This window comes from Hippocampus zosterae, chromosome 10 (assembly GCF_025434085.1).
Source record: "Hippocampus zosterae strain Florida chromosome 10, ASM2543408v3, whole genome shotgun sequence".
In the NCBI taxonomy this organism is placed as follows: Eukaryota; Metazoa; Chordata; class Actinopteri; order Syngnathiformes; family Syngnathidae; genus Hippocampus; species Hippocampus zosterae.
In genome coordinates, this window is record NC_067460.1 from 672,862 (window position 1) to 688,287 (window position 15,426).

Sequence of the window (15,426 nt, forward strand, 5' to 3'; positions counted from 1 at the left end):
GGCGGCGAGTGCGGCGGGCAGCAGGCCTCTTGGACAGGTTGAGAGATAAAATGGCAGGGTGCGGGCCGGCCCGGCGGCGAGTGCGGCGGGCAGCAGGCCTCTTGGACAGGTTGAGAGATAAAAAAATAATAATTCCCATGCAGTCTCAATGGCGGGGTGCGGGCCGGGGAATAGGCCTCTTGGCCGGGGTGAATATGTTGGAACGCGGCGCGCGTAAATAGAAGCGGCTGGAGGTACCGGGGGCGAAGCCCGCCCCGGCCCGGAGGCCGAGTTAAAAAAAATAATAATCCCCGTTCAGTCTCAATGGCGGGGTGCGGGCCGGCCCGGCGGCGAGTGCGGCGGGCAGCAGGCCTCTTGGACAGGTTGAGAGATAAAAAAATAATAATTCCCGTGCAGTCTCAATGGCGGGGTGCGGGCCGGGGAATAGGCCTCTTGGCCGGGGTGAATAGTGTTGGAACACGGCCCGCGGAAATAGTAGCGGCTGGAGGTACCGGGGGCGATGCCCGCCCCGGCCCGGCGGCCAAGTTAAAAAAAATAAATAATCCCGTTCAGTCTCAATGGCAGGGTGCGGGCCGGCCCAGCGGCGATTGCGGCGGGCAGCAGGCCTCTTGGACAGGTTGAGAGATAAAAAAATAATAATTCCCGTTCAGTCTCAATGGCAGGGTGCGGGCCGGCCCGGCGGCGATTGCGGCGGGCAGCAGGCCTCTTGGACAGGTTGAGAGATAAAAAAATAATAATTCCCATGCAGTCTCAATGGCGGGGTGCGGGCCGGGGAATAGGCCTCTTGGCCGGGGTGAATATGTTGGAACGCGGCGCGCGTAAATAGAAGCGGCTGGAGGTACCGGGGGCGAAGCCCGCCCCGGCCCGGAGGCCGAGTTAAAAAAAATAATAATCCCCGTTCAGTCTCAATGGCGGGGTGCGGGCCGGCCCGGCGGCGAGTGCGGCGGGCAGCAGGCCTCTTGGACAGGTTGAGAGATAAAAAAAAATAATAATTCCCGTGCAGTCTCAATGGCGGGGTGCGGGCCGGGGAATAGGCCTCTTGGCCGGGGTGAATATGTTGGAACGCGGCGCGCGTAAATAGAAGCGGCTGGAGGTACCGGGGGCTAAGCCCGCCCCGGCCCGGAGGCCGAGTTAAAAAAAATAATAATCCCCGTTCAGTCTCAATGGCGGGGTGCGGGCCGGCCCGGCGGCGATTGCGGCGGGCAGCAGGCCTCTTGGACAGGTTGAGAGATAAAAAAATAATAATTCCCGTGCAGTCTCAATGGCGGGGTGCGGGCCGGGGAATAGGCCTCTTGGCCGGGGTGAATAGTGTTGGAACACGGCCCGCGGAAATAGTAGCGGCTGGAGGTACCGGGGGCGATGCCCGCCCCGGCCCGGCGGCCAAGTTAAAAAAATAAATAATCCCGTTCAGTCTCAATGGCAGGGTGCGGGCCGGCCCGGCGGCGATTGCGGCGGGCAGCAGGCCTCTTGGACAGGTTGAGAGATAAAAAAAAAATAATTCCCATGCAGTCTCAATGGCGGGGTGCGGGCCGGGGAATAGGCCTCTTGGCCGGGGTGAATATGTTGGAACGCGGCGCGCGTAAATAGAAGCGGCTGGAGGTACCGGGGGCGAAGCCCGCCCCGGCCCGGAGGCCGAGTTAAAAAAAATAATAATCCCCGTTCAGTCTCAATGGCGGGGTGCGGGCCGGCCCGGCGGCGAGTGCGGCGGGCAGCAGGCCTCTTGGACAGGTTGAGAGATAAAAAAATAATAATTCCCGTGCAGTCTCAATGGCGGGGTGCGGGCCGGGGAATAGGCCTCTTGGCCGGGGTGAATATGTTGGAACGCGGCGCGCGTAAATAGAAGCGGCTGGAGGTACCGGGGGCGAAGCCCGCCCCGGCCCGGAGGCCGAGTTAAAAAAAATAATAATCCCCGTTCAGTCTCAATGGCGGGGTGCGGGCCGGCCGGCGGCGAGTGCGGTGGGCAGCAGGCCTCTTGGACAGGTTGAGAGATAAAAAAATAATAATTCCCGTGCAGTCTCAATGGCGGGGTGCGGGCCGGGGAATAGGCCTCTTGGCCGGGGTGAATAGTGTTGGAACACGGCCCGCGGAAATAGTAGCGGCTGGAGGTACCGGGGGCGATGCCCGCCCCGGCCCGGCGGCCAAGTTAAAAAAATAAATAATCCCGTTCAGTCTCAATGGCAGGGTGCGGGCCGGCCCGGCGGCGATTGCGGCGGGCAGCAGGCCTCTTGGACAGGTTGAGAGATAAAAAAAAATAATTCCCATGCAGTCTCAATGGCGGGGTGCGGGCCGGGGAATAGGCCTCTTGGCCGGGGTGAATATGTTGGAACGCGGCGCGCGTAAATAGAAGCGGCTGGAGGTACCGGGGGCGAAGCCCGCCCCGGCCCGGAGGCCGAGTTAAAAAAAATAATAATCCCCGTTCAGTCTCAATGGCGGGGTGCGGGCCGGCCCGGCGGCGAGTGCGGCGGGCAGCAGGCCTCTTGGACAGGTTGAGAGATAAAAAAATAATAATTCCCGTGCAGTCTCAATGGCGGGGTGCGGGCCGGGGAATAGGCCTCTTGGCCGGGGTGAATATGTTGGAACGCGGCGCGCGTAAATAGAAGCGGCTGGAGGTACCGGGGGCGAAGCCCGCCCCGGCCCGGAGGCCGAGTTAAAAAAAATAATAATCCCCGTTCAGTCTCAATGGCGGGGTGCGGGCCGGCCCGGCGGCGAGTGCGGCGGGCAGCAGGCCTCTTGGACAGGTTGAGAGATAAAAAAATAATAATTCCCGTGCAGTCTCAATGGCGGGGTGCGGGCCGGGGAATAGGCCTCTTGGCCGGGGTGAATAGTGTTGGAACACGGCCCGCGGAAATAGTAGCGGCTGGAGGTACCGGGGGCGATGCCCGCCCCGGCCCGGCGGCCAAGTTAAAAAAATAAATAATCCCGTTCAGTCTCAATGGCAGGGTGCGGGCCGGCCCGGCGGCGATTGCGGCGGGCAGCAGGCCTCTTGGACAGGTTGAGAGATAAAAAAATAATAATTCCCATGCAGTCTCAATGGCGGGGTGCGGGCCGGTGAATAGGCCTCTTGGCCGGGGTGAATATGTTGGAACGCGGCGCGCGTAAATAGAAGCGGCTGGAGGTACCGGGGGCGAAGCCCGCCCCGGCCCGGAGGCCGAGTTAAAAAAAATAATAATCCCCGTTCAGTCTCAATGGCGGGGTGCGGGCCGGCCCGGCGGCGAGTGCGGCGGGCAGCAGGCCTCTTGGACAGGTTGAGAGATAAAAAAATAATAATTCCCGTGCAGTCTCAATGGCGGGGTGCGGGCCGGGGAATAGGCCTCTTGGCCGGGGTGAATAGTGTTGGAACACGGCCCGCGGAAATAGTAGCGGCTGGAGGTACCGGGGGCGATGCCCGCCCCGGCCCAGCGGCCAAGTTAAAAAAATAAATAATCCCGTTCAGTCTCAATGGCAGGGTGCGGGCCGGCCCGGCGGCGATTGCGGCGGGCAGCAGGCCTCTTGGACAGGTTGAGAGATAAAAAAATAATAATTCCAATGCAGTCTCAATGGCGGGGTGCGGGCCGGGGAATAGGCCTCTTGGCCGGGGTGAATAGTGTTGGAACACGGCCCGCGGAAATAGTAGCGGCTGGAGGTACCGGGGGCGATGCCCGCCCCGGCCCGGCGGCCAAGTTAAAAAAATAAATAATCCCCGTTCAGTCTCAATGGCAGGGTGCTGGCCGGCCCGGCGGCGAGTGCGGCGGGCAGCAGGCCTCTTGGACAGGTTGAGAGATAAAAAAATAATAATTCCCATGCAGTCTCAATGGCGGGGTGCGGGCCGGGGAATAGGCCTCTTGGCCGGGGTGAATATGTTGGAACGCGGCGCGCGTAAATAGAAGCGGCTGGAGGTACCGGGGGCGAAGCCCGCCCCGGCCCGGAGGCCGAGTTAAAAAAAATAATAATCCCCGTTCAGTCTCAATGGCGGGGTGCGGGCCGGCCCGGCGGCGTGTGCGGCGGGCAGCAGGCCTCTTGGACAGGTTGAGAGATAAAAAAATAATAATTCCCGTGCAGTCTCAATGGCGGGGTGCGGGCCGGGGAATAGGCCTCTTGGCCGGGGTGAATAGTGTTGGAACACGGCCCGCGGAAATAGTAGCGGCTGGAGGTACCGGGGGCGATGCCCGCCCCGGCCCGGCGGCCAAGTTAAAAAAATAAATAATCCCCGTTCAGTCTCAATGGCAGGGTGCGGGCCGGCCCAGCGGCGATTGCGGCGGGCAGCAGGCCTCTTGGACAGGTTGAGAGATAAAAAAATAATAATTCCCGTTCAGTCTCAATGGCAGGGTGCGGGCCGGCCCGGCGGCAATTGCGGCGGGCAGCAGGCCTCTTGGACAGGTTGAGAGATAAAAAAATAATAATTCCCATGCAGTCTCAATGGCGGGGTGCGGGCCGGGGAATAGGCCTCTTGGCCGGGGTGAATATGTTGGAACGCGGCGCGCGTAAATAGAAGCGGCTGGAGGTACCGGGGGCGAAGCCCGCCCCGGCCCGGAGGCCGAGTTAAAAAAAATAATAATCCCCGTTCAGTCTCAATGGCGGGGTGCGGGCCGGCCCGGCGGCGATTGCGGCGAGCAGCAGGCCTCTTGGACAGGTTGAGAGATAAAAAAATAATAATTCCCGTTCAGTCTCAATGGCAGGGTGCGGGCCGGCCCGGCGGCAATTGCGGCGGGCAGCAGGCCTCTTGGACAGGTTGAGAGATAAAAAAATAATAATTCCCATGCAGTCTCAATGGCGGGGTGCGGGCCGGGGAATAGGCCTCTTGGCCGGGGTGAATAGTGTTGGAACACGGCCCGCGGAAATAGTAGCGGCTGGAGGTACCGGGGGCGATGCCCGCCCCGGCCCGGCGGCCAAGTTAAAAAAATAAATAATCCCGTTCAGTCTCAATGGCAGGGTGCGGGCCGGCCCGGCGGCGATTGCGGCGGGCAGCAGGCCTCTTGGACAGGTTGAGAGATAAAAAAAAAATAATTCCCATGCAGTCTCAATGGCGGGGTGCGGGCCGGGGAATAGGCCTCTTGGCCGGGGTGAATATGTTGGAACGCGGCGCGCGTAAATAGAAGCGGCTGGAGGTACCGGGGGCGAAGCCCGCCCCGGCCCGGAGGCCGAGTTAAAAAAAATAATAATCTCCGTTCAGTCTCAATGGCGGGGTGCGGGCCGGCCCGGCGGCGAGTGCGGCGGGCAGCAGGCCTCTTGGACAGGTTGAGAGATAAAAAAATTATAATTCCCGTGCAGTCTCAATGGCGGGGTGCGGGCCGGGGAATAGGCCTCTTGGCCGGGGTGAATATGTTGGAACGCGGCGCGCGTAAATAGAAGCGGCTGGAGGTACCGGGGGCGAAGCCCGCCCCGGCCCGGAGGCCGAGTTAAAAAAAATAATAATCCCCGTTCAGTCTCAAAGGCGGGGTGCGGGCCGGCCCGGCGGCGAGTGCGGTGGGCAGCAGGCCTCTTGGACAGGTTGAGAGATAAAAAAATAATAATTCCCGTGCAGTCTCAATGGCGGGGTGCGGGCCGGGGAATAGGCCTCTTGGCCGGGGTGAATAGTGTTGGAACACGGCCCGCGGAAATAGTAGCGGCTGGAGGTACCGGGGGCGATGCCCGCCCCGGCCCGGCGGCCAAGTTAAAAAAATAAATAATCCCGTTCAGTCTCAATGGCAGGGTGCGGGCCGGCCCGGCGGCGATTGCGGCGGGCAGCAGGCCTCTTGGACAGGTTGAGAGATAAAAAAAAAATAATTCCCATGCAGTCTCAATGGCGGGGTGCGGGCCGGGGAATAGGCCTCTTGGCCGGGGTGAATAGTGTTGGAACACGGCCCGCGGAAATAGTAGCGGCTGGAGGTACCGGGGGCGATGCCCGCCCGGGCCCGGCGGCCAGGTTAAAAAAATAAATAATCCCCGTTCAGTCTCAATGGCAGGGTGCGGGCCGGCCCGGCGGCGATTGCGGCGGGCAGCAGGCCTCTTGGACAGGTTGAGAGATAAAAAAATAATAATTCCCGTGCAGTCTCAATGGCGGGGTGCGGGCCGGGGAATAGGCCTCTTGGCCGGGGTGAATATGTTGGAACGCGGCGCTAGTAAATAGAAGCGGCTGGAGGTACCGGGGGCGAAGCCCGCCCCGGCCCGGAGGCCGAGTTAAAAAAAATAATAATCCCCGTTCAGTCTCAATGGCGGGGTGCGGGCCGACCCGGCGGCGATTGCGGCGGGCAGCAGGCCTCTTGGACAGGTTGACAGATTAAAAAAATAATAATTCCCGTGCAGTCTCAATGGCGGGGTGCGGGCCGGGGAATAGGCCTCTTGGCCGGGGTGAATAGTGTTGGAACACGGCCCGCGGAAATAGTAGCGGCTGGAGGTGCCGGGGGCGATGCCCGCCCCGGCCCGGCGGCCAAGTTAAAAAAATAAATAATCCCGTTCAGTCTCAATGGCAGGGTGCGGGCCGGCCCGGCGGCGATTGCGGCGGGCAGCAGGCCTCTTGGACAGGTTGAGAGATAAAAAAATAATAATTCCCATGCAGTCTCAATGGCGGGGTGCGGGCCGGGGAATAGGCCTCTTGGCCGGGGTGAATATGTTGGAACGCGGCGCGCGTAAATAGAAGCGGCTGGAGGTACCGGGGGCGAAGCCCGCCCCGGCCCGGAGGCCGAGTTAAAAAAAATAATAATCCCCGTTCAGTCTCAATGGCGGGGTGCGGGCCGGCCCGGCGGCGAGTGCGGCGGGCAGCAGGCCTCTTGGACAGGTTGAGAGATAAAAAAATAATAATTCCCGTGCAGTCTCAATGGCGGGGTGCGGGCCGGGGAATAGGCCTCTTGGCCGGGGTGAATATGTTGGAACGCGGCGCGCGTAAATAGAAGCGGCTGGAGGTACCGGGGGCGAAGCCCGCCCCGGCCCGGAGGCCGAGTTAAAAAAAAAAATAATCCCCGTTCAGTCTCAATGGCGGGGTGCGGGCCGGCCCGGCGGCGAGTGCGGCGGGCAGCAGGCCTCTTGGACAGGTTGAGAGATAAAAAAATAATAATTCCCGTGCAGTCTCAATGGCGGGGTGCGGGCCGGGGAATAGGCCTCTTGGCCGGGGTGAATAGTGTTGGAACACGGCCCGCGGAAATAGTAGCGGCTGGAGGTACCGGGGGCGATGCCCGCCCCGGCCCGGCGGCCAAGTTAAAAAAATAAATAATCCCGTTCAGTCTCAATGGCAGGGTGCGGGCCGGCCCGGCGGCGATTGCGGCGGGCAGCAGGCCTCTTGGACAGGTTGAGAGATAAAAAAAAAATAATTCCCATGCAGTCTCAATGGCGGGGTGCGGGCCGGGGAATAGGCCTCTTGGCCGGGGTGAATATGTTGGAACGCGGCGCGCGTAAATAGAAGCGGCTGGAGGTACCGGGGGCGAAGCCGGCCCCGGCCCGGAGGCCGAGTTAAAAAAAATAATAATCCCCGTTCAGTCTCAATGGCGGGGTGCGGGCCGGCCCGGCGGCGAGTGCGGCGGGCAGCAGGCCTCTTGGACAGGTTGAGAGATAAAAAAATAATAATTCCCGTGCAGTCTCAATGGCGGGGTGCGGGCCGGGGAATAGGCCTCTTGGCCGGGGTGAATATGTTGGAACGCGGCGTGCGTAAATAGAAGCGGCTGGAGGTACCGGGGGCGAAGCCCGCCCCGGCCCGGAGGCCGAGTTAAAAAAAATAATAATCCCCGTTCAGTCTCAATGGCGGGGTGCGGGCCGGCCCGGCGGCGAGTGCGGTGGGCAGCAGGCCTCTTGGACAGGTTGAGAGATAAAAAAATAATAATTCCCGTGCAGTCTCAATGGCGGGGTGCGGGCCGGGGAATAGGCCTCTTGGCCGGGGTGAATAGTGTTGGAACACGGCCCGCGGAAATAGTAGCGGCTGGAGGTACCGGGGGCGATGCCCGCCCCGGCCCGGCGGCCAAGTTAAAAAAATAAATAATCCCGTTCAGTCTCAATGGCAGGGTGCGGGCCGGCCCGGCGGCGATTGCGGCGGGCAGCAGGCCTCTTGGACAGGTTGAGAGATAAAAAAAAAATAATTCCCATGCAGTCTCAATGGCGGGGTGCGGGCCGGGGAATAGGCCTCTTGGCCGGGGTGAATATGTTGGAACGCGGCGCGCGTAAATAGAAGCGGCTGGAGGTACCGGGGGCGAAGCCCGCCCCGGCCCGGAGGCCGAGTTAAAAAAAATAATAATCCCCGTTCAGTCTCAATGGCGGGGTGCGGGCCGGCCCGGCGGCGAGTGCGGCGGGCAGCAGGCCTCTTGGACAGGTTGAGAGATAAAAAAATAATAATTCCCGTGCAGTCTCAATGGCGGGGTGCGGGCCGGGGAATAGGCCTCTTGGCCGGGGTGAATATGTTGGAACGCGGCGCGCGTAAATAGAAGCGGCTGGAGGTACCGGGGGCGAAGCCCGCCCCGGCCCGGAGGCCGAGTTAAAAAAAATAATAATCCCCGTTCAGGCTCAATGGCGGGGTGCGGGCCGGCCCGGCGGCGATTGCGGCGGGCAGCAGGCCTCTTGGACAGGTTGAGAGATAAAAAAATAATAATTCCAATGCAGTCTCAATGGCGGGGTGCGGGCCGGGGAATAGGCCTCTTGGCCGGGGTGAATAGTGTTGGAACACGGCCCGCGGAAATAGTAGCGGCTGGAGGTACCGGGGGCGATGCCTGCCCCGGCCCGGCGGCCAAGTTAAAAAAATAAATAATCCCCCTTCAGTCTCAATGGCAGGGTGCTGGCCGGCCCGGCGGCGAGTGCGGCGGGCAGCAGGCCTCTTGGACAGGTTGAGAGATAAAAAAATAATAATTCCCATGCAGTCTCAATGGCGGGGTGCGGGCCGGGGAATAGGCCTCTTGGCCGGGGTGAATATGTTGGAACGCGGCGCGCGTAAATAGAAGCGGCTGGAGGTACCGGGGGCGATGCCCGCCCCGGCCCGGCGGCCAAGTTAAAAAAATAAATAATCCCCGTTCAGTCTCAATGGCAGGGTGCTGGCCGGCCCGGCGGCGAGTGCGGCGGGCAGCAGGCCTCTTGGACAGGTTGAGAGATAAAAAAATAATAATTCCCATGCAGTCTCAATGGCGGGGTGCGGGCCGGGGAATAGGCCTCTTGGCCGGGGTGAATATGTTGGAACGCGGCGCGCGTAAATAGAAGCGGCTGGAGGTACCGGGGGCGAAGCCCGCCCCGGCCCGGAGGCCGAGTTAAAAAAAATAATAATCCCCGTTCAGTCTCAATGGCGGGGTGCGGGCCGGCCCGGCGGCGAGTGCGGCGGGCAGCAGGCCTCTTGGACAGGTTGAGAGATAAAAAAATAATAATTCCCGTGCAGTCTCAATGGCGGGGTGCGGGCCGGGGAATAGGCCTCTTGGCCGGGGTGAATATGTTGGAACGCGGCGCGCGTAAATAGAAGCGGCTGGAGGTACCGGGGGCGAAGCCCGCCCCGGCCCGGAGGCCGAGTTAAAAAAATAAATAATCCCGTTCAGTCTCAATGGCAGGGTGCGGGCCGGCCCGGCGGCGATTGCGGCGGGCAGCAGGCCTCTTGGACAGGTTGAGAGATAAAAAAATAATAATTCCAATGCAGTCTCAATGGCGGGGTGCGGGCCGGGGAATAGGCCTCTTGGCCGGGGTGAATAGTGTTGGAACACGGCCCGCGGAAATAGTAGCGGCTGGAGGTACCGGGGGCGATGCCCGCCCCGGCCCGGCGGCCAAGTTAAAAAAATAAATAATCCCCGTTCAGTCTCAATGGCAGGGTGCTGGCCGGCCCGGCGGCGAGTGCGGCGGGCAGCAGGCCTCTTGGACAGGTTGAGAGATAAAAAAATAATAATTCCCATGCAGTCTCAATGGCGGGGTGCGGGCCGGGGAATAGGCCTCTTGGCCGGGGTGAATAGTGTTGGAACGCGGCGCGCGTAAATAGAAGCGGCTGGAGGTACCGGGGGCGAAGCCCGCCCCGGCCCGGAGGCCGAGTTAAAAAAAATAATAATCTCCGTTCAGTCTCAATGGCGGGGTGCGGGCCGGCCCGGCGGCGAGTGCGGCGGGCAGCAGGCCTCTTGGACAGGTTGAGAGATAAAAAAATAATAATTCCCGTGCAGTCTCAATGGCGGGGTGCGGGCCGGGGAATAGGCCTCTTGGCCGGGGTGAATAGTGTTGGAACACGGCCCGCGGAAATAGTAGCGGCTGGAGGTACCGGGGGCGATGCCCGCCCCGGCCCGGCGGCCAAGTTAAAAAAATAAATAATCCCCGTTCAGTCTCAATGGCAGGGTGCAGGGCCGGCCCAGCGGCGATTGCGGCGGGCAGCAGGCCTCTTGGACAGGTTGAGAGATAAAAAAATAATAATTCCCGTTCAGTCTCAATGGCAGGGTGCGGGCCGGCCCGGCGGCAATTGCGGCGGGCAGCAGGCCTCTTGGACAGGTTGAGAGATAAAAAAATAATAATTCCCATGCAGTCTCAATGGCGGGGTGCGGGCCGGGGAATAGGCCTCTTGGCCGGGGTGAATATGTTGGAACGCGGCGCGCGTAAATAGAAGCGGCTGGAGGTACCGGGGGCGAAGCCCGCCCCGGCCCGGAGGCCGAGTTAAAAAAAATAATAATCCCCGTTCAGTCTCAATGGCGGGGTGCGGGCCGGCCCGGCGGCGATTGCGGCGGGCAGCAGGCCTCTTGGACAGGTTGAGAGATAAAAAAATAATAATTCCCGTTCAGTCTCAATGGCAGGGTGCGGGCCGGCCCGGCGGCAATTGCGGCGGGCAGCAGGCCTCTTGGACAGGTTGAGAGATAAAAAAATAATAATTCCCATGCAGTCTCAATGGTGGGGTGCGGGCCGGGGAATAGGCCTCTTGGCCGGGGTGAATAGTGTTGGAACACGGCCCGCGGAAATAGTAGCGGCTGGAGGTACCGGGGGCGATGCCCGCCCCGGCCCGGCGGCCAAGTTAAAAAAATAAATAATCCCGTTCAGTCTCAATGGCAGGGTGCGGGCCGGCCCGGCGGCGATTGCGGCGGGCAGCAGGCCTCTTGGACAGGTTGAGAGATAAAAAAAAAATAATTCCCATGCAGTCTCAATGGCGGGGTGCGGGCCGGGGAATAGGCCTCTTGGCCGGGGTGAATATGTTGGAACGCGGCGCGCGTAAATAGAAGCGGCTGGAGGTACCGGGGGCGAAGCCCGCCCCGGCCCGGAGGCCGAGTTAAAAAAAATAATAATCTCCGTTCAGTCTCAATGGCGGGGTGCGGGCCGGCCCGGCGGCGAGTGCGGCGGGCAGCAGGCCTCTTGGACAGGTTGAGAGATAAAAAAATAATAATTCCGGTGCAGTCTCAATGGCGGGGTGCGGGCCGGGGAATAGGCCTCTTGGCCGGGGTGAATAGTGTTGGAACACGGCCCGCGGAAATAGTAGCGGCTGGAGGTACCGGGGGCGATGCCCGCCCCGGCCCGGCGGCCAAGTTAAAAAAATAAATAATCCCCGTTCAGTCTCAATGGCAGGGTGCGGGCCGGCCCGGCGGCGATTGCGGCGGGCAGCAGGCCTCTTGGACAGGTTGAGAGATAAAAAAATAATAATTCCCGTTCAGTCTCAATGGCAGGGTGCGGGCCGGCCCGGCGGCAATTGCGGCGGGCAGCAGGCCTCTTGGACAGGTTGAGAGATAAAAAAATAATAATATCCATGCAGTCTCAATGGCGGGGTGCGGGCCGGGGAATAGGCCTCTTGGCCGGGGTGAATATGTTGGAACGCGGCGCGCGTAAATAGAAGCGGCTGGAGGTACCGGGGGCGAAGCCCGCCCCGGCCCGGAGGCCGAGTTAAAAAAAATAATAATCCCCGTTCAGTCTCAATGGCGGGGTGCGGGCCGGCCCGGCGGCGAGTGCGGCGGGCAGCAGGCCTCTTGGACAGGTTGAGAGATAAAAAAATAATAATTCCCGTGCAGTCTCAATGGCGGGGTGCGGGCCGGGGAATAGGCCTCTTGGCCGGGGTGAATATGTTGGAACGCGGCGCGCGTAAATAGAAGCGGCTGGAGGTACCGGGGGCGAAGCCCGCCCCGGCCCGGAGGCCGAGTTAAAAAAAATAATAATCCCCGTTCAGTCTCAATGGCGGGGTGCGGGCCGGCCCGGCGGCGATTGCGGCGGGCAGCAGGCCTCTTGGACAGGTTGAGAGATAAAAAAATAATAATTCCCGTGCAGTCTCAATGGCGGGGTGCGGGCCGGGGAATAGGCCTCTTGGCCGGGGTGAATAGTGTTGGAACACGGCCCGCGGAAATAGTAGCGGCTGGAGGTACCGGGGGCGATGCCCGCCCCGGCCCGGCGGCCAAGTTAAAAAAATAAATAATCCCGTTCAGTCTCAATGGCAGGGTGCGGGCCGGCACGGCGGCGATTGCGGCGGGCAGCAGGCCTCTTGGACAGGTTGAGAGATAAAAAAATAATAATTCCCATGCAGTCTCAATGGCGGGGTGCGGGCCGGGGAATAGGCCTCTTGGCCGGGGTGAATATGTTGGAACGCGGCGCGCGTAAATAGAAGCGGCTGGAGGTACCGGGGGCGAAGCCCGCCCCGGCCCGGAGGCCGAGTTAAAAAAAATAATAATCCCCGTCCAGGCTCAATGGCGGGGTGCGGGCCGGCCCGGCGGCGAGTGCGGCGGGCAGCAGGCCTCTTGGACAGGTTGAGAGATAAAAAAATAATAATTCCCGTGCAGTCTCAATGGCGGGGTGCGGGCCGGGGAATAGGCCTCTTGGCCGGGGTGAATATGTTGGAACGCGGCGCGCGTAAATAGAAGCGGCTGGAGGTACCGGGGGCGAAGCCCGCCCCGGCCCGGAGGCCGAGTTAAAAAAAATAATAATCCCCGTTCAGTCTCAATGGCGGGGTGCGGGCCGGCCCGGCGGCGAGTGCGGCGGGCAGCAGGCCTCTTGGACAGGTTGAGAGATAAAAAAATAATAATTCCCGTGCAGTCTCAATGGCGGGGTGCGGGCCGGGGAATAGGCCTCTTGGCCGGGGTGAATAGTGTTGGAACACGGCCCGCGGAAATAGTAGCGGCTGGAGGTACCGGGGGCGATGCCCGCCCCGGCCCGGCGGCCAAGTTAAAAAAATAAATAATCCCCGTTCAGTCTCAATGGCAGGGTGCGGGCCGGCCCAGCGGCGATTGCGGCGGGCAGCAGGCCTCTTGGACAGGTTGAGAGATAAAAAAATAATAATTCCCGTTCAGTCTCAATGGCAGGGTGCGGGCCGGCCCGGCGGCAATTGCGGCGGGCAGCAGGCCTCTTGGACAGGTTGAGAGATAAAAAAATAATAATTCCCATGCAGTCTCAATGGCGGGGTGCGGGCCGGGGAATAGGCCTCTTGGCCGGGGTGAATATGTTGGAACGCGGCGCGCGTAAATAGAAGCGGCTGGAGGTACCGGGGGCGAAGCCCGCCCCGCCCGGAGGCCGAGTTAAAAAAAATAATAATCCCCGTTCAGTCTCAATGGCGGGGGGCGGGCCGGCCCGGCGGCGAGTGCGGCGGGCAGCAGGCCTCTTGGACAGGTTGAGAGATAAAAAAATAATAATTCCCGTGCAGTCTCAATGGCGGGGTGCGGGCCGGGGAATAGGCCTCTTGGCCGGGGTGAATATGTTGGAACGCGGCGCGCGTAAATAGAAGCGGCTGGAGGTACCGGGGGCGAAGCCCGCCCCGGCCCGGAGGCCGAGTTAAAAAAAATAATAATCCCCGTTCAGTCTCAATGGCGGGGTGCGGGCCGGCCCGGCGGCGATTGCGGCGGGCAGCAGGCCTCTTGGACAGGTTGAGAGATAAAAAAAATAATAATTCCCGTGCAGTCTCAATGGCGGGGTGCGGGCCGGGGAATAGGCCTCTTGGCCGGGGTGAATAGTGTTGGAACACGGCCCGCGGAAATAGTAGCGGCTGGAGGTACCGGGGGCGATGCCCGCCCCGGCCCGGCGGCCAAGTTAAAAAAATAAATAATCCCGTTCAGTCTCAATGGCAGGGTGCGGGCCGGCCCGGCGGCGAGTGCGGCGGGCAGCAGGCCTCTTGGACAGGTTCAGAGATAAAAAAATAATAATTCCCATGCAGTCTCAATGGCGGGGTGCGGGCCGGGGAATAGGCCTCTTGGCCGGGGTGAATATGTTGGAACGCGGCGCGCGTAAATAGAAGCGGCTGGAGGTACCGGGGGCGAAGCCCGCCCCGGCCCGGAGGCCGAGTTAAAAAAAATAATAATCCCCGTTCAGTCTCAATGGCGGGGTGCGGGCCGGCCCGGCGGCGAGTGCGGCGGGCAGCAGGCCTCTTGGACAGGTTCAGAGATAAAAAAATAATAATTCCCGTGCAGTCTCAATGGCGGGGTGCGGGCCGGGGAATAGGCCTCTTGGCCGGGGTGAATATGTTGGAACGCGGCGCGCGTAAATAGAAGCGGCTGGACGTACCGGGGGCGAAGCCCGCCCCGGCCCGGAGGCCGAGTTAAAAAAAATAATAATCCCCGTTCAGTCTCAATGGCGGGGTGCGGGCGGGCCCGGCGGCGAGTGCGGTGGGCAGCAGGCCTCTTGGACAGGTTGAGAGATAAAAAAATAATAATTCCCGTGCAGTCTCAATGGCGGGGTGCGGGCCGGGGAATAGGCCTCTTGGCCGGGGTGAATAGTGTTGGAACACGGCCCGCGGAAATAGTAGCGGCTGGAGGTACCGGGGGCGATGCCCGCCCCGGCCCGGCGGCCAAGTTAAAAAAATAAATAATCCCGTTCAGTCTCAATGGCAGGGTGCGGGCCGGCCCGGCGGCGATTGCGGCGGGCAGCAGGCCTCTTGGACAGGTTGAGAGATAAAAAAAAAATAATTCCCATGCAGTCTCAATGGCGGGGTGCGGGCCGGGGAATAGGCCTCTTGGCCGGGGTGAATATGTTGGAACGCGGCGCGCGTAAATAGAAGCGGCTGGAGGTACCGGGGGCGAAGCCCGCCCCGGCCCGGAGGCCGAGTTAAAAAAAATAATAATCCCCGTTCAGTCTCAATGGCGGGGTGCGTACCGGCCCGGCGGCGAGTGCGGCGGGCAGCAGGCCTCTTGGACAGGTTGAGAGATAAAAAAATAATAATTCCCGTGCAGTCTCAATGGCGGGGTGCGGGCCGGGGAATAGGCCTCTTGGCCGGGGTGAATATGTTGGAACGCGGCGCGCGTAAATAGAAGCGGCTGGAGGTACCGGGGGCGAAGTCCGCCCCGGCCCGGAGGCCGAGTTAAAAAAAATAATAATCCCCGTTCAGTCTCAATGGCGGGGTGCGGGCCGGCCCGGCGGCGAGTGCGGCGGGCAGCAGGCCTCTTGGACAGGTTGAGAGATAAAAAAATAATAATTCCCGTGCAGTCTCAATGGCGGGGTGCGGGCCGGGGAATAGGCCTCTTGGCCGGGGTGAATAGTGTTGGAACACGGCCCGCGGAAATAGTAGCGGCTGGAGGTACCGGGGGCGATGCCCGCCCCGCCCGGCGGCCAAGTTAAAAAAATAAATAATCCCCGTTCAGTCTCAATGGC